This window comes from Elgaria multicarinata, chromosome 2 (genome assembly GCF_023053635.1).
Source record: "Elgaria multicarinata webbii isolate HBS135686 ecotype San Diego chromosome 2, rElgMul1.1.pri, whole genome shotgun sequence".
Classification (NCBI taxonomy): domain Eukaryota; kingdom Metazoa; phylum Chordata; class Lepidosauria; order Squamata; family Anguidae; genus Elgaria; species Elgaria multicarinata.
The window spans coordinates 56,696,450-56,715,131 of NC_086172.1; the positions used below are offsets into that span (position 1 = coordinate 56,696,450).

At 41.7% G+C, this 18,682-nt stretch overlaps 1 protein-coding gene across 1 annotated transcript in view; it reads left to right on the forward strand.

The window, feature by feature from the left end:
* The first annotated feature begins 13,140 nt into the window (after nt 1–13,140).
* GTDC1 (glycosyltransferase like domain containing 1) overlaps nt 13,141–18,682 on the forward strand; it is a 240,768-nt gene continuing 235,226 nt past the window's right edge. The window contains exon 1 of the mRNA XM_063116581.1: nt 13,141–13,209. The gene's annotated coding sequence lies outside the window, so the exon portion shown is untranslated. The remainder of the gene's footprint in view (nt 13,210–18,682) is intronic.

The following is an 18,682-nucleotide window of genomic DNA, read 5'->3' on the forward strand; positions in this document are numbered from 1 at the left end:
GAGCGAAGGAAGATAGATGCTTTTGAACTGTGGTGTTGGAGGAAAATTCTGAGAGTGCCATGGACTGCAAGAAGATCAAACCAGTCCATACTCCAGGAAATAAAGCCAGACTGCTCACTTGAGGGAATGGTATTAAAGGCAAAACTGAAGTACTTTGGCCACATAATGAGAACACAGGATACCCTGGAGAAGAGGCTGATGCTAGGGAAAGTGGAAGGCAAAAGGAAGAGGGGCCGACCAAGGGCAAGATGGATGGATGATATTCTGGAGGTGACAGACTTGACCTTGGGGGAGCTAGGGGTGGCAATGGCCGACAGAAAGCTCTGGCGTGGGCTGGTCCATGAAGTCACGAAGAGTCGGAAACGACTGAACGAATAAACAACAACAAAACCTTGGTATCTAAAAAGGAAGAAGGCTGGTATATATCTTAATTGTTTCAAGTATTTATTATGCATTTTGATTGTCTAAAAAGTTGCTCCCAGTCGATCATGCAGTATATTTTTAATACAATTTTTTAAAAATAATAATGCAGAATGCAAGTGCCACCTTAGAAGGGCCAGTCTGTCTTGTGTAGGAGAAAGGAGAATCCCTCTTGTAATAAAATGCACATCATTCACAAAGTATACTTTTTCTTTAGAACTATTGTTTTTATTTTCTCCTGTAGAAATTTATACAGATTGGCAGTGTCATTCTATGTCAGTGGTGGTGGTATAATTTCATGGTGGAGCATCCACCACATCCAAAGTCCTGTTGGACTTGCTGTGGTCAGGGCAAAAGCTGGAAGGGGCAATGTCTCTGTTTTGGGAGTTTGTTTTCTTCTTTTTATTTCTCCCTCCATTTGAACACAATGGGAAGGAATTAACTATACTAGCTCCAGGCCTGGCATAGTTTCAGGGCCTGGTGGGAGGTGGGGGGGGGGGAGGGGGAAGGGGAAGGGGCAGTATCCAACAGTGTCATTCCTTCCACAACTCAAATCGTGCTAAGGGAGCTCCAGTAAATCTTTCTGTTGCACAAGTGCTTGCCCATTACGCTTACACGGCCAACTGTGCAAGCAGTTGAGGAAGGTATTGCACAAGCATAATATACACCACTACATGTGCAACTGTGCTTTTGCAACTGTAACTTTAGTTGGATTCTTCTCTTGCACATAGCTCAGAACCTAGTTTCTGCGAGTGCAATTTCATTTGCGCTAACAGAATGACACAGTTGGATACTGCCCAAGGAAGCTTCCCCAACTGCTTGCACAATAAATCATTTTCATTGATCCTAGCAGAATATCAATTACAATTAAATATTATCTTCTAGCTCAACTGATGTACGCTGTACTCCTATACATGCCTACTTAGACAAAAGCCCCACCGAGCACTTTCTGTTATCTCTTGATGCAAAGTGGAAGCCCATCTTTACGTATTCATCAAATCTAACACAAGGTGAAGGAAGCTTGCAGTCCCATCTGCACGGCCTATATGATAGTGTGCCTTTCAGTCTCAGCCCCACCGATTAATCATGGTGCAGACTTAAATCTGTGACTAAAGCTTTAGTTGATTAATCAGCCAGTTAAAGAAATTAAAACTTGAAGCTCTAATTGAAGGTAACAAAGCACATACTGTAATTCTTCAATGTATGGTCATGGTGTGCTACGCATTAAATTGTGCACCACTGAAAGAACAGAACTAAGGCCCAATTAAAATGTTACAGCCATCATGTGAAGATGTCCCAAAGCCTTTCTGCTTTGTGGTGCTCCACAGAATGGGTGTAACATTTAAAAGCTCCACATTGTATATATTGCCCCAGGCATGTGCAGTGCAAAAGGGAGGAACTGTAAGAGCACATGGTAAAGCACATGCTTTGCATGCAGAGGGGTTGTTCACACATCATGGTGGCAAATCATGGGTTCTGCAGACTTTTTGAATATTCAACCCTTGATCGGGCTGATTGGGAGTTGCTACATGATGTCCGAACCCAGATAGTGCAGCTTAATCATAAGTTAAACAACTCACAGTCAACCAAAGTACTAATTGCAGGTTAACTGTGGATTGTTTAACCCATAATTAATCTGCAGTGACTGGGTTCAGACGTTATGTAGCACCCACTGATCGGGGTGTTACGTAGGGGGTGTTACGTAGCACCCCCTGTTGAATATTCAAAATGGCTGTGGAACCAACAATTTGCTGCAGTTGCCCGATCTACACTAAGCAGGATGTAACACTTCAAAAACTTTTTGAAAACTGTATTTGTAATGTGTCCTGGGCTTGAATAGTTGTCAAAACCATTATAAACCATTATAAGCAGTAGTGTAGATCCTGCTCAGGTCAATATGTCCTGGTTTGCATGCAAGTTCAATTCCTGGAATATTCAATTAGGGCTATCAAAGAATCTTAAGTTAGTGTTAATAATACTGAGCTAGATGGACCATTGCTTTGACTCCATTCCAGGCAGTTTCTTATGATCCTATGAATGCCTACACAGCAGTACCACACTGCCAGAGATATTTCTGCATAGTGTAAGATTGTAATTTTTTAAACAATACAAGTGGGGTTGAAGTGCCGTGATAACGCAAATTTCCCCCCTTAGTGGTCTCTATGCATAATGCTTCAATTAGCCCTGAGAGCATTAACAAAGAGGGCAGCACAAGTGATTAAAAGGTTTGAACATTTATTTTAAAAACTTCTGCAAGACCTTTTGGTTCAGAAAGCAAATAACTGACAGATATATTATAGCACAAATTGTGTGGAAACGGAAAACTGAATAGCGTTATTTAATCTTTCCCAAAATACAAGGAGTAAAACTGGAACTAGGTTTCAAGCAATAACAAAAACATTTTAATAGAGTGCACATTCATTGACCTATAGCACACAATAGCATGATGCATTATAAAGGCTATCCTTAAATGTATCTTTATTCTCAAGGTCTCCACACCTCTCTCTCTCTCTCTCTCTCTCTCTCTCTCTCTCACACACACACACACACACACACACAAGATAAAAAGCAATTCCAGAATTGCTTTTTGTCTTGTATATTTGTCTCTCAAAACATCCAGTACTGTGATTATCTGTGACAAGATAGTTGACCAACTAGACTGTATGTCTATCTGAACACGGCCTTAACATCTTGAGGTGAAGGACTATGCTGTTCTCCTTTAGGGTTACTGGATGTTCCTAATTTTTTAAGGAAGAAGTTATTCTTCCTGGATTTCACCACTCTTCAGAATATAAGAAGTGCCCTTATGTTCTATTTATTTATTAAGACATTTGTACCCAGCCCTATATTGCAAGGATCTCAGGGTCAACTAGGGGGGGATCTACACTACTTATTATTATTATTATTATTATTATTATTATTATTTATATAGCACCATCAAAGCTTTAAAGCGCTTTGAAAATGTTTTGAAACCGGTATATGCAGTGTGTCCTGGGCCCCAACAGTTGTCAAAACTGTTATAAAGTGCTTTAAAGCAGTAGTGTAGATCCCCCTAGCATCTCATTATTGGGGACTATCACTAACTTTTCTGAGAAATGGAGACTACCAGAGTTTAGCCTTAGTTTTCTAAACTCCACTCCCAGATACAAACTTTATCCAATGAGAGACATCTATTTATAGCATCCATTCCTGTGACAGCGTATGTTTTTGGGAACATAGCCACTATTTATGGAGACTTCGGCACAATCTCCATAAATTGCATTGGTCAGGTAGAGCAGATCTACAGTTAATTTGGAAACTTCGTTATTATTTTTCATATTCCATCTCTTCCAAAGAACTTTCACATACTGCTGTTGAAACACTGTGGTGACATGAACAACTTTAACTAACTACTTGGAACTGGAATTTATATATTTTATAAAATTATGTTTGTATTTCGGGACAAGTTCCTTCTTTTTGCTGCTCTAGATAGAAATTTCAACCTGATCCATACTAAAAAGATCCATAGCTTATTACAAACCAGATACTACAGAACTTTTTGTTTTCCTATAAGTGTCAAGTATTATCTATCCCTTTCTGGCGAAATACTCCAACACTGTTACTGACCTACATCTGCAAGGTGACACAAATTCATGGGTTCAACAACTCATTAGCTTGTGTTACATGTTAACCAGTTCCCTATCTGAGGCTAACTTGTGGACATCAGTGCAGCTAAGCCAAGCGTAGACAGAGGGACCATGATTCCCCTGCCGATGTAGTATGATATCAAAGCTGATCAGCCAATAAAAACAGGAATAGCAAGTAGGGAAAACAGAAAAAAAAATGAGGAGAAACTAACAGTGAGGGACATTCAGAACCAACCTGAAGGGGGTTTGATGATGTGGCCCATCATATTATACATCTCTAAGAGACTGAAGCTTCAAGTCCTGGGTGCCTTGTTATGGTTGAAATGCTCAACATGCTGCATTAGGCAAATAAATAACTGAATTCCTCTACTTTACTCTGTCTCACTTAGGGGAGAATACCCACCTTAGAGCAGCATGGCTGGATCTAGGACAGATCCGGTGCTTTGAGATGAGAAAAGTAATGAAAGCACTCATTAGAGGGAAACTTATTAGACCAGGAAAATAGTTAATCCCTGTCACACAGTGGTAAAATGTTGCCAACCTAAAACTCTAAATCAAAAGCACTTTCTGAGTGCAAGAGGAGTGATTCCTTTCTGCAGCTTCCTTGGTACCATCCCTCTGCCATAATGCTGTAGCCTTTTGCTTTCTTTGAATCCAGGGTCCAACTAATTACTGGCAGGAAGTGCCTTTTTTATTTCATTGGTATGCAAATTAACAGAAGTAGAAAAATATTCTAAAGAAACTGTTACAATATCTGTCCACAGCCTGATGGCCAATTAGAAAATGGTATTGTATCCACAGGACCCCAAGAGAAGCTTATGGCCACAAACTGTTCTCACTTGAATACGCAAAGTTGAATTTTCATGGGAGCTGTAGCTATTAGGCCTCTCTGAATATAAGGCAGAAGGTGCCTCAAATGAAGAATTAAAAATTAACAAACATTTCTGATAAAAACAAATAAAGAAAAGCAAAGGAAAAACAAAGCTGAAGACAATTTAAAAGAAATATTCATTTCATTGAGATTTTACTTGTCTTGTACCACTTTGCCATTAGTAAGCTTTGCAAAAAGATATTTATTTGGTTAACTCACAGGGCACTCTGAGGAATAATGGTCAGAATAGTCTCATGCATACAGAAAATTTTAGTCAGTTGGCCCAATCCGGTCAAATTAGAGACACGAAAACCACAGCTATACGCATCAGTCCACCCTTTATTTTAACTGGGTAAAAGTATGCTAAGATTTCTCTGGATTGTGTCTAATGTGCGATTTTCCAGTGGGGTAAATAGTATAGAAAAAGCTTATCAGTTTGGGGATGAACAGTTGCCAAGGGCTATACAGTGAATGCAAATTATTATTCTCATACGATTATTGAATACTTCCTGCTTCTACTTAAAAATATGCAGGAACTCCCAGTCTTGTGATATTTTGGCACTTCCACTTCTAGATTATAGCACGAAGCATAGAAGCACATGAGTATGAGAAATATATTTTTTAAAATAAGCTTCTTCCCCAAACCAAAGTGTGCAGGAGGGTAATAGTTTAAACTAGTTTTAAGAATTATTTTGTTTCTTGATGATGCCACACTAATACATGCATATAATAATTAAAAAAATATCCTTGAATTAAGAGAGGCCTCGTGGAAACAGCAATTCCCCCAGGAGTCTTGTATGGCAGAAAGAGCAAGACCGAGATTCCAAGGCAAATATTCTACTTCTGTCATACAAAATTGCAGGTCTCATGAGCATTACTCCATCATGAGATTATTGCAAATAACAAAGGATCCGGTGACACCATAAAGACAAACACATTGATTCTGGTGTAGCATAAACTTTCATGTGACAGAGCTCACTTCATCAGATTCAGGTAGGAAACATCAACTATGGCCATAGCTAGACCTAAGGTTTATCCCTGGATCATCCAGGGGTCAAACCTGTTCATCTAGGTGACACACAGGGGATCCAGTGCTCAGGCAGGGGCAAACCCTGGATGATCCCAGGATAAACCTTAGGTCTAACTGTGGCCTATGTGTGTTTGGCTGCTGGAGGGATCAGGAGCAGATTCAAAAAAGGGAACGTTTCAGCAACACCAGATTGTTGCCGCAAAGGGACTTCTGGCCCCTCACACTAATGTCCCAGCCAATAATCCCTGTGATATTTTCATGGCCATATCCTCAAACTTTAGACTATGAAAGAGGTGGGCCTGCTAGTTACAAGGATACTTTTTATTAGCAACTGCTGTTAGCAGTTTGAGGGCTGGTAAAAAGCATTCCCTTGCAAGGGCAGCATATAACAGCTATGAAGATAGTCTTGCTACTGGGTGAGATGACACATCTAAGCAGATCCACATTGTCCAAGCACTCAAACTGTTGCATCCCCACCCCCCGCATCTTACAATTGCCTTGGAGAATATATTTGGCTGAATACCATGAGCACAAAGAAGGTAGTACCTACAACATCACTAGTACCAATAAACTTCCCTAACTATGCCAGCTTCATTATAGTGCAATCCTATACATGCCAACTCAGAAGTAATTCCCATAGTTTTCAATGCGGCTTACTCCCAGGTAAGCATGTCTAGGATTATAGCTTTTGTTTACTTTTCTGATTTTTGTTGTTGCTCTCGATTATTGATTTGTATTCCTTAGAGGCTGAGCGATCTCTTACTCTACACTCAATAGTATTGACAAAGCCTTTTAAAGTGGCCAGTCTCAGCAAGGCTTCTTCTTCTTGCCCTGCTGTTTTGCAAACTTAAATTTGGGTGGGTGGGGGGTAGGATGCGTGTTTCACCTTTCCACTAAACAGGCTACCCCTCTCCTATTCCCATAGCCTTTAAAGTGTGGCCAGGATATCGCACTATTGCTGATTTGGAACGGGTGCAGGTATAAAACTCAGATGAGCAACCCCATTCAGTCACAAGGCAATTCACAAATTATTTTCCCTGCAGCCCGCTTCTTATACTATTTCCTACAAACAATACCATTTCCCACTGTATGTAGCGCACTAAGTTTCTTTCAACTTCTGAACAGCTGGAATGTTCATATACAATCTATAGCACTGCAGAAGCTGAACCAGTGGTTAGGGCTGTCTTATTCTAATCTACAAAAGCTACAGATAATAGCCACTAGGGTTTTAATATCTGCAGTCTGCATTTACTTCAGTTTCCCCTCCTCCTTGTCAGGTTTATTGGGAGTGTGGTGTTTCATAGAATCATAGAATAGTAGAGTTGGAAGGGGCCTATAAGGCCATTGAGTCCAACCCCTGCTCAATGCATGGGGTGTTTAAACAGGCAAATCCTTTTTGCCACACTAATCTATATGTTCCATGATTTAATTTGATACTCCATTAATCTCTGCATGACTATGCCAAGTTCCCTATTATTCAATGCTGGGTTTGACTTTGAAAATAGATATATGAATCATAAACCCAACTCATAAGGTAGCATTTTTGCTGTTTTAGCAGGCAGAACTTAATGACGGGGCATAGTGGAGCTAATTTGACCACTTATCTCCGTTTCAAGGAGTTGTGCACTTATAGGCAGCATTTCATACATTTTGCTTGGACCAGAGATGGGAACATATTAGGCTTGCAGGATCTATTTCTTTTTTCTTCTTCTTTTTTTTTACTAAACCCCTCAGATTCACCACCTGGAGTCTAGTGCAAAATATATGCATCTATAATGAAAGAATTCCGATCCTAGGAAATTATTCTGATTGCCAGAACTGAATGGAGCTTACAGTCCTTCCATACAAAAATCCACTCTTCATTACTCCAATATTTCATCATTACAGTAGAATAATTTAGGGCGGAGCCAAGTCATTTTCTTGCTGCTTTTGGAAATGAGTTAAGGCGGCTGGGCAAAGGAGACATTCAGGAGAGGAGGGAAGGGTTTTCTTCTTGAGAGAAAAAGGCCAGAGGGATCTTTGAACTAAATTAGATGGATAAAAGATTAATATTTTTAATAATAATAAAGTGGGAATAGAGAGGAAGGGTATGAGAAGCTGTTACAGCAGAAAATAAATGTAAAAGCACAGGAAGAACAAACGAAGTGGCAGTTTATGGGGAATGGAGTAGAAGTTTAGTGTGAAAGAAGAACAGAAGAAAAAAACAGGACATGAGTAAACAAAATGATTTGAAAAGGCATGTAGGGAGGAGGAAAAACATAAAATAAAAATTCTTCTACGTTTAGAGTAGGGGTGTCCAACTTCATGCTCATGTGGTGTAGACAGTCAGTGTGGCGTAGTGGCTAAAGTGTTGGACTGGGAGTCAGGAGATCCTGGGTTCTAGTCCCCACTCAGCCATAGAAAACCACTGGGTGATTTTGGGCCAGTTACAGACTCTTAGCCCAACCTACCTCCTAGGGTTGTTGTTGTGAGGATAAAATGGAGAGGCTTATGTATGCCGCCTTGGGTTCCTTGGAGGAAAAAAGGCAGGATATAAATGCAATAATAAATAAATAAATAAAATGCTCATGGGCCCAAAGGCTGAGTCATGATACCTCTCCAGAGCGTAGGCCTGTACTTAATAAGAGGAAAGTTGACCTATGGGACTCCCTGCCAGAAGGAATTCACAATGGCAAAGAATTTAGCCATTTTCAAAAATGGATCAGATTTCAATAGAAAATAAAATCCATAATTATCAGCCAATTATGTCGAACACCACTTCCATCTGCTACCATATATGGCTAGTTCTGCCCCTTCTGGGGGGCTTCAATAATTTTGTGGCTGTTGGGCCTCACTGATTTCTCAGTTATTTTGAGTGGACCCTGCAGGTAGAAAATCTGAGAATCCAAGTTAGAGGATTACTAGGAGCTTCTGACCATAATGTTGTTTCAATAATTGCATGATAGGAACAGTTTGGCAGAGGCAGACCACAATGGACCACTGATGAGAGAAACCGTATCTCCAAAAGGTTTCCAGTGGTGGCAATCTGATCCATCCTGATGTATGAGGCCCACTAAATATAGTGGGATTTATTTCTGAGTAAACATGCATAGGATTGCATTGCATCCATCCATCTTAGAATATGAAGGGTCTTCACTAGCTGGGGTGACTTTCCTACAGAGCTCTATTTTGAAGAGCTAAAATTTTACACAAAAGTCACTCGGAATTGCTCTGTGTTGGACTTTTCTACTGCTCACTTTCCGCTGTCAGATCATCACCTAGTTTCTTTCAATATTACTCATAATCCTCCTCCTTCACGTCCCGCTTCTCGCTCTTGTCGTGACTTGCAATCTATCAATTATGAGGCTTTTTCCCAGTCTCTAGCCTCCTCCCTTCCTTCTGTCTGTTCGGCTGTCTCCTTGGACTCAGCTGTCTCCTTCTTTAATTCCTCCTTATCTTCAACTCTTGATAATCTTGCTCCATCTACAACTCGGATAGTTCGCCCTTCTCAACCCCAACCGTGGCTCACCTCTTCCCTCCGCTACCTTCGCTCTTGTTCCCGGGCAGCTGAACGCCTTTGGCGTAAGACCAGGGACCGGGCAGACTTTGTCCATTACAAATTTGTACTCTCCTCTTTCTCTTCTGCCATCTCACTGGCCAAACAGCAGTACTACTCAACGCTGATCCAATCAAATGCTAGGCATCCTCAGCGGCTCTTTGCGTCCTTCAATTCTCTTCTGAAGCCTAATCCGCCATCTCTCCCCGCCTCTCTGTCTGCTAATAACTTTGCCTCTTTTTTCAATGCTAAAATCCAAACTATCCGCTCTGATCTGGCCAGCTCTGCTCCTCTTCCAGTTCCTGTTCCTCATCTGTCAGCTCCTCCTGCAAATTTCTCTGCGTTTCCTTCGGTCTCTGTGGATGAACTGTCTACAATACTGCGCTCTTCGAAGTCTTCCACTTGTTCTCGTGATCCGATTCCTTCTCGCGTCTTTATTAATCTTATTCCTGCTATCCTCCCTTCCTTGCTACATATTATTAATCTTTCTCTGTCCTCTGGTTCATTTCCTTCTGCTTTTAAACATGCTACAGTCTCTCCCATTCTCAAGAAACCTACTCTTGATAGGCTATCTCTATCTAACTACCGACCTGTCTCTTTGTTGCCGTTTGTTTCAAAGATCCTGGAGCGTGCGGTCTACTCTCGCTGTCTTGACTTTCTTTCTAGTAACTCTGCTTTGGATCCATTTCAATCTGGATTCCGTCCTCTGCATTCCACCGAAACAGCCCTTACTAAGATCACCAATGATCTCCTTACTGCCAAGTCTAAAGGCCATTATTCCGTTCTTATTCTCCTTGATCTAACTGCAGCCTTTGACACGGTTGATCATGATCTTCTCTTAGATTCCCTTCATGACCTTGGATTTTGTGGCTCTGTCTATAACTGGTTTGCCTCCTATCTAGCGGGTCGCTCTTTCAACGTGTTGGCTAATGGCAGCTCGTCTTCCTCCTTTCCCCTTTCAGTAGGGGTTCCGCAAGGCTCGGTGCTTGGCCCGTTGTTGTTTTCCTTATACATGTTGCCCTTGGGCAAGCTTATTCAATCTCATGGCCTCCAATATCATCTGTACGCCGATAATACACAACTATATCTGTCATCTCCGGAACTTTCTCCTGATGTTCACGATCGTATCTCGGCATGTCTTTCAGATATCTCAGCTTGGCTGCTTCATCGTCGCTTGAAGCTTAACATGGCAAAGACTGAATTGCTTGTTTTTCCTCCTAAACCTTCTCCTCATCTCTCATTCTCTCTTACTGTCAATGATGTTACGCTTACTCCGGTCAAGGAAGCTCGTAGCCTTGGCTTTATCTTCGACTCCTCGCTCTCCTTTATTCCTCATATTGAGGCAGTAGCTAAATCTTGTCGATTGTTCCTGTATAATATTGCCAGGATTCGATCATTTTTGTCTGTCTCTTCTGCCAAGACGCTTGTTCATGCACTGGTTATTTCACGGTTGGACTACTGCAACCTTCTTCTCTCTGGCCTTCCTTCTTCTCACATCAGTCCGTTGGTTTCTGTTCACCACTCTGCCGCAAAGATCATCTTCTTGGCTCGCCGCTCCGACCATGTTACTCCGCTTCTGAAATCTCTTCATTGGCTTCCAATTCACTTCAGAATCCAATATAAACTTCTCCTGTTAACCTTCAAAGCTTTTCACGGTCTAGCTCCTTCCTATCTCTCCTCTCTCATCTCACACTATTGCCCCGCTCGTGCTCTTCGCTCCTCTGATGCCATGTTTCTCGCCTGCCCAAGGGCCTCTACTTCCCTTGCTCGGCTTCGTCCATTTTCGTCTGCTGCCCCTTACGCCTGGAACGCTCTTCCAGAACATTTGAGAACTACAAGTTCAACCACAGCTTTTAAAGCTCAACTAAAAACTTTTCTTTTTCCTAAAGCTTTTAAAACTTGATGTTGTGCAGACTTCTACTGTTACTTTCTACTGTTAGTTTTTCCCTACCCTGTGCCTGCTTACCCTACCCTGTACCTGTTTGCATTCTCTTCCCCTCCTTATTGTTTTACTATGATTTTATTAGATTGTAAGCCTATGCGGCAGGGTCTTGCTATTTACTGTTTTACTCTGTACAGCACCATGTACATTGATGGTGCTATATAAATTAATAATAATAATAATAATAATAATAATATGTGTTTTATGGCAGTGGTGGACAAAAAGTAGATCTCCAGATTTTTGGACTTCAACTCCCAGCATTCCTGGCCATTGGCCCTGCTGTCAGGAGTTTCTGGGAGTTGAAGTCCAAAACTTATGGCGATATACCTTCTGCCCACCTGGTTAATGCTGGTTTTTCCTATCAACACTAACGCTTGAAGCAGAGTTGGGTGCCTATAAATACTGCAGAGACATACACTGGGGAGTCATAGCCAACAGTGGTACCTTGCTTGCTCCTATAGTTCTACTGCATCCATAACTTTACAGTAATATTTCAAACATAATAGCTACAATCTTCTTCATGCTACCCTGGGACTAATTTCCAAATAAGTATGCATATAGTCAGGCTTTAAGGGATACAGTTCAACAGGTGCTACACATCAGAGAAGCATGAATCTGTCGTTCAGTGTTAGTTATACTTTTGAAGGTTGTTCTTTGCAGGGTGTTCCGTAAAGAAGTGTAAGAGGATGTTGCTAATCTAGTTCAAAGAGTAGTTAGTTACATCCTAACACACAATCTTCCTATTTGCATGCATTAGTGATTATGACAGAGCCAAAAGGATTGTAGGTTTCGAGTCTCCTTTCCCACAACAATCATGTCATTTCATTGACATGGAGAAATATTGTGTATGTATTCTGTAGTTGTTCCAAATTAGTCTTTCATAACAGAACAGTACAATCTTAGGCTGTGCTCCATGGAGTAGAGGGAAGAGTCAGATCTAAATGGCAAACAGAAACCCAAAAGAAGAGATCAATAAAAATTGTTTTAGTTTTGAAACATGCTATGCCAGCCTTCTTCAGCTGGTGCTCCCCAGATGTTTTGGACTACAATTCTCAGTATTATTGACCTTTGGCTTGTGCCAACATAAGTTGAATTCCAAAACATCTACCTCACCTGGAGGGCTTCAGGTGAGGAAGGTTTTCTAGTACATTACCTTTTCTAGTACATTACCCAAGTAACTAAACATACTTAGGCCATTTCTACACCTGCCTTTTTTCCAGGGATTGTCCCAGGATCATCCCAGTGCATGCAAATGACACACAGGGGATCCCGGGAGCAGGCAGGGACGATCCCTTCATTTTCCTGGGATAATCCTTAGGTGTAGAAAGGGCCTTAGTTACCTGTAAGTAAATTCCATTGAAACCAACGGAACTGACTTCTGAATAAGCATAGGTGGAAAGGCGGCTACTTACTAACCTTTTTTTTTTTTTTGCCGGGGTGGCGGGGAGGTTGCATCTGATGAAGAGGACTATAGACTACCAAAGCATACGTGAGAATAAACATGTTAGTTTTTAAGGCGCCATAAGAAGGCTCTTTGTTGTTGTAGTTTGGGTGGAGGGGAGAGTGAAGAAGAAAAGCAGGGCAAGCGCGTAAGGGTTCTGCAACGCGGTTTGCCCCAAACAGCTGCAGCGCGCGCGCAAAAGAGACAAGCGGAGCTGGAGCTGCCGCCGCCGCCGCCGCGACGCCCGGCTCTCCCTTCCGCGTCAGGGCGAAGAGCGAGAGGGAGGAGCCGGGAAGCCAGCGCGTCGCTCCTGCCGGCCTCCAAGAGGAACCAACAAGGAGGAGGTGAGTTTCCCCTCTGGGTGGGGTAAAGAGCCAGGGCCGCGCAAAGAGCCAAGCTGGGCGGGCGGGGAAGGCGGCTCCGTGCGCGAGGAGGACGCAGGGCGCGCTTGCCAACTGGGCGCCCGCGGGTCAGAAGAGCTGGCCGGCGACGACGCGGAGAAGACAAGCGGGCCTAGTTAGCTAGCTGGCCCGCCTGCCAAGCTCTCCACAGCAGCAGGCCGGACCAAAGGGGACGGGCACGGGCACGAGAGCTCCCGCTGTGGAAGCTTTAGCAAAGCGCAGCTCGCTTCGGTGCGGCGAGGAAGGAATGGACGGACTCGAAGCGGGGCAGGTCGTTGGCGCGGCCGCTTTTAGCCCCGCGCGAGAGGGAAGAGGCGGCCGCCGGCTGCGCCTTTCTGTGTGTCCGTCTAGGAGTGCGCGCGCGCGCGCGCCTTGCGGGGAAACGCAGCTCCTTCCTGGAGGCTGCCGTGTCGCCAAGCGCGGCGGTCGCCGCCACCCTTTCCCCCAGCAGCTTCTGGCCGCTGTTAGTGCTCTGAAGTCTTCCCTCCCTCTACGGGCTTTCCTTCGTTATAACGCCCTATACTTATCTGGACTTGGATGTGAACCGTAAAACTGTTGCTAGGGCTAAGGTCTGGTGCAGACGACGTGATAATAGAATACCCTGGAGCATGTACAGAGTGCCTTTCTTTCACTGTTCAATATCAACCCACCACACCCGGGATTTATTGAAAAGGCTTCCAGGTCAGAGGGCATGGCTTCCTGGCAGGCTTGGCTGCTTTCAATCGCTCGTTTTAGAAAGAAAAGTGCTGAGGAAGGGAAGAGCTTTAAGAACAGAAAGAAATCTGGTCTTTCCCTCGTTCCTTCTCCCTGGGTAAATAGGCAAGAGGAGGTGGTGATGGGTCTTTTGGGGGAGGGGTGGTTGCTCAGGGGTAGAGCACCTGCTTTGTATGCAGAAGATCCTAGGTTCATTCCTAGCAATCTCCAGTTAGGAGATCCATCATCAGTTAGTAGGTGATGGGAAAGTTCTCTGGAGAGCAGTTTGGACTAGACAATACTGGGTTTGATAGACATATAGTCTGACCTCGTACAAGGCAGCTTCCTACTTGTTGTCAATGTGGTATAAATGAAGTACTGCTGTCTCCATCTGCCTTAGGTCAGGGCCTCTCAGGGCACATTAGAGGATAATTTTGTGCCAGTTGCACCTTTCTAAGTTGAGGGGATTCATACCTTGGGCAGTATCTAATGCAACACAAGCATAAATTACATTGCACTAGTGTAATGGACCTCAAGTGCAACACCAGTAGCGTTAGCTACAGTAGCACGGTGGGTTTTTCAGGGAATCCCATCACACCTGCTAACTCTATTGGGATCTTATGTTAGCGCCGCATGATTTACATTAGCGCTCGTGTTGCATTGGATACTGCTCCTTATTCCCTGTTGTGGTTCCTCAGATAATAATAATAATAATAATTATTATTATTATTATTATTATTATTCTTACCCGCCTCTCCATTCTGATTGAGGTGGGGAACAACAGTAAATATAAAATACATAAAACTGAATTAAAACATAATATACATTGTTAAAACATCCTAAAATCATTTTAAAACATCCTAAAATCATTTTAAAACATCCTAAAATTACACTGGATAGCCTGCTGGAAGAGATCAGTCTTAATAGCTTTCTTAAATGCTGATAGACTGTTAAGTTGACGAGTCTCCTCCGGCAGGCCATTGCACAGTCTGGGAGCAGCAGAAGAGGAGGTCCTCTGGGTAACAGTTGGTATCTTGAGCTATGGTAATGGGGACCCAAGCTGCTCTAGAGCAGCTCAAAGTGGTGGAACTTAGTGCAATTCTAAAAGCTTCCATTTCATCAAGAACTGATTCATACAATAAAAACATGTGTGGATCTGTTCAGCATTCTGCATATGCTGAAACAGCCATGTGATTGCCTCACTTATGCAACTCAGCCTGTGTTTTATCAACATAAAGCTGCTGAAGGTGAATTGTGAGGTGGGTCAGTACATGTGTAATTTGACTTGCAAGCTTAGAGTATGCTGATACAGTCTTGTGTTGCCTTCAACGAACATCAGATGCAAGTTCTCAGTTGAGTTGTCCTGATTCAGAGTTTACAATGCTGCCTCCTGTGTTACTTTTTTTTAAGACCCCTATACAAATTTGGGACTGGCATACAAAAAAATAAATATATAGACTATTGGGTTGGCCTTCAGAACTGGATCTGGAATTTAATATTATACAAGATAAATATGCAAAATTGCCGTAGAAGAAGTAGTGGCCTTCAGAAGCAGAATTAACAGAGGTTGATGACCCCAAAGGAGATTAATCAGTAAGCTCTGTTCATGCAACATATCTAGTATGTGTGGTCAGGAGTGGAATTGTGACCACTAGTTCCATCCTTACATTCCTGTAAAGCTGTACCAGTTGAGTAGGGAGTGAAGCTAGTGGGGTCTATCTATTCCCCTCACTCCTGGGATATGTAGTGTGAATAAGGCTATATGTACATTCATAATGCTTCTTTTAAAGAAAATTGAAGGAAGTCTGACAATTATCCAAGATGAGTTGTACTGTGAATTCCAGTGATTGTGTAAGGTAGATGGATTTACTAAAAGGTAAAGAGAAAATCTTTGGGAAACAAGAAGTGCATAGAACGAATTGATTCTCCTGTTTTCTGATGTGGAGATGTCTTAGACTGTAGTACCTCATTGGGAGTGAGTTCCATTGAACACATAGGTGGCTTTCTTCTGAGTAGGCATGTATTGGATTGCATTGTTAACCCATGTGTTGCAGACCATGAGCTTATGTTTTGGTCCCAAACTGTATATCGGGAGCAAATACCCTCACTATTTTCCTTTTTTTCTTTGACACAAGTAGTAATATCTGTAGTAATGTGAAGATTAGCCATTGAGAAAGGAGAAGAGAGAGGTTTGATGTAGGAGAAGTCTACTGTTGGTACTCAGGAAAGTTATATGATGTGTTTGAGGAACTAGGCATAAATCAGCTAGGCCTGAGCCATGGTTAAGGCATACAGCAATTATACTGCAAGCACACACAATATTAAGGCTTATTTAATAACTATAAAGTAGAACATGCATTTATGTAAGTGTGGAGTGAGATAATTTTGTAACACAAACAAGAATGGCTTAAAATGAAATTTAGAAAGCTTTTTGGGTCTAAAGATGTTCATAAAACCCTTCGTGGATAGGAGGCTGATGCTAAATGAAATAAAAAAAACCCTCTTAAAATGAATCCATATTGAGGGGAGTGTCTCTGTTTCGACTGAGTGATACTTGGCAAGTGTGCACAGATCTGTTAGCACATAACACTGTGACAATGGGAATAGCAGACTGGAGGGAAATATTTGAGGTGTAAATATATGCACTTTCTTCAAGGGAAGAGGGGTGGCGTTTGGAAGTTTCTATCCTACACATAAATAGTTCTTGGATGCTAACCACACATTGTTGGCTTAAATCTTAGTGCAGTGGTCAGGAATAAAGGAGAAGCAGATTGCAGTCTGGTGTATTACAGTGGCTTGGTATAATTCAATAGAGCTGTTTTATTGGACTCTATTAACCTGGTTAACCTTAAGCCTTAGCCATGACAGGAGTTTCATATAAGAACCCATATGTAAAGTGCAATATTGAATTTTAATTAGAGCTTTCAAGACGTGAAGTGGAATGAATTTTCCCCAATTCTTCCCCCTCACTTCTAATGTACTTTTCTTTCCTTAGAAGTTTAGACTTGATAAAATACTATGTGATGAAGAAAAAGTGTATTTTCACATGTCAATATAATCTTAGCTAGTTTTGAGAGGCATAATAACGACAAATTCAGATGTAAAAGTTTATTTTAGATGCATGTTCCATCTCAATTTACGATTTAAATTACTTTTAAATTTTTACCCATTTGACATTCACCCTGGTCATTGCTAATGTTGATCAGGAATCTTGTGCAATTTCTTTTTACTTCTCCTAGTTTTAGGGCATACTTAATAATAGAATTTTAAATCGAAATCTTTTAATCTCTTGGAATTTAAGCACAACAACATTGCAGAGACATTGGTTAGAAGTGCAGTTTTAGAGTGCCTAATAAACTCCATAGGGATGTAATTTGGAAATGTTTGGTATCAATTTAAGCTTTTTAAAAAAAATCTCAAATGATAAGGACAACTGTCTGAAGCTGCTGCTGAACTGGTGCAAGATTATCAGTATCCTATCAGTATTCTATTCCTAGTAGGCATCCTGCGTGGTCTGTCAAGCTTTTTTTTTGTAGTACTATTTCATGTTTGCACTGTACACGGACGCTGTCAGGTCATGTTGCAGATCAGCCGGTAAAGCTCTAGGTTTTTGGACTTCAACTCCCAGAAACCCTTGTCAGCATAGCCAATAGACAGGAATGCTGGGAATTGAAGTCCAAACCATCTGGAGAGCTACTGTTTGCCTACTTCTGCCCTAGTTGACACAATTTCCTATTTGTTTTCCAGTACAATTAAAAGTGGTGGTCAAGATCTTTAAAGCCCCAATTTAGGACCAAGAAAGATATCTCAATGACCACCGTCTCCCATTCTAGCCTGTCCACCCAGTGGAAGCCTCTTCCAAAGCCCTCTTGTATGTTTCAACAACCTCAGAGATAAGCTTACTTGGGATTTGTGAGGCTCTGGGAGCTCCCTTCTAAGAAAGTCCTGTCTCACTTCCCCATTAATGACCTTCCTTTTCTCTATCCTCTGCTCTTTTGCCTCATGAAGAGTTCTGGGGAACTCAAGAACATGTGGAATTTTGGTTAGTCCAAATAAAGGTATCGTCCAATTTTGGATTTGGATTTTCTTCATTTTTAAGGAGGCATTTAACATGGAATTTTAACTTGCTGTTTTAATCTGTCTCTATTTTTAAAAATTATTTTCACTGGTGTGTGATTTTTCTGCTGCTGTTTTCATGTTTGTTTATATACTGTTATAAATTGAAAAGATGTTTTTAATTGTAAAAAATATTTTTTGTAAGCCATCTTGCACTTCCATGAGAAGCAATGGTATACACACGTTAAAATAAAATAAAAATAAATATTGTCAACCCCGTTTTGTCATGTTCTCCTTTCTGCTCACAACTGATTTGCAGAAGACATTTCTTGCTGCAATTTAATTAGTGCAGTGCTTTGTTTCTGATCTGCTTCATTGGTGCCATCAACATGATGTCATCCTTGCACCTTATCCTATCTACATTTTGACTTGCAAAGCACAGCATATGATTCAGCTCTTGTTAGATATTTTCAGATCTAAAGTTTTAGGGCTCTTTGTTGGATTTAATATTTCTTAATTTTCAGAGTGCATCAGATTGAGAGGGTGAAATGCCCTGTAATTCTAGTTGAACCTTTTTGTACAGATCTTGCCACTGCTCCAGAGAGCTGGACACAATTTAGATAAGAATAAGGCATAAGCAGGAAACAGACAAGGTGTACTATTTGTG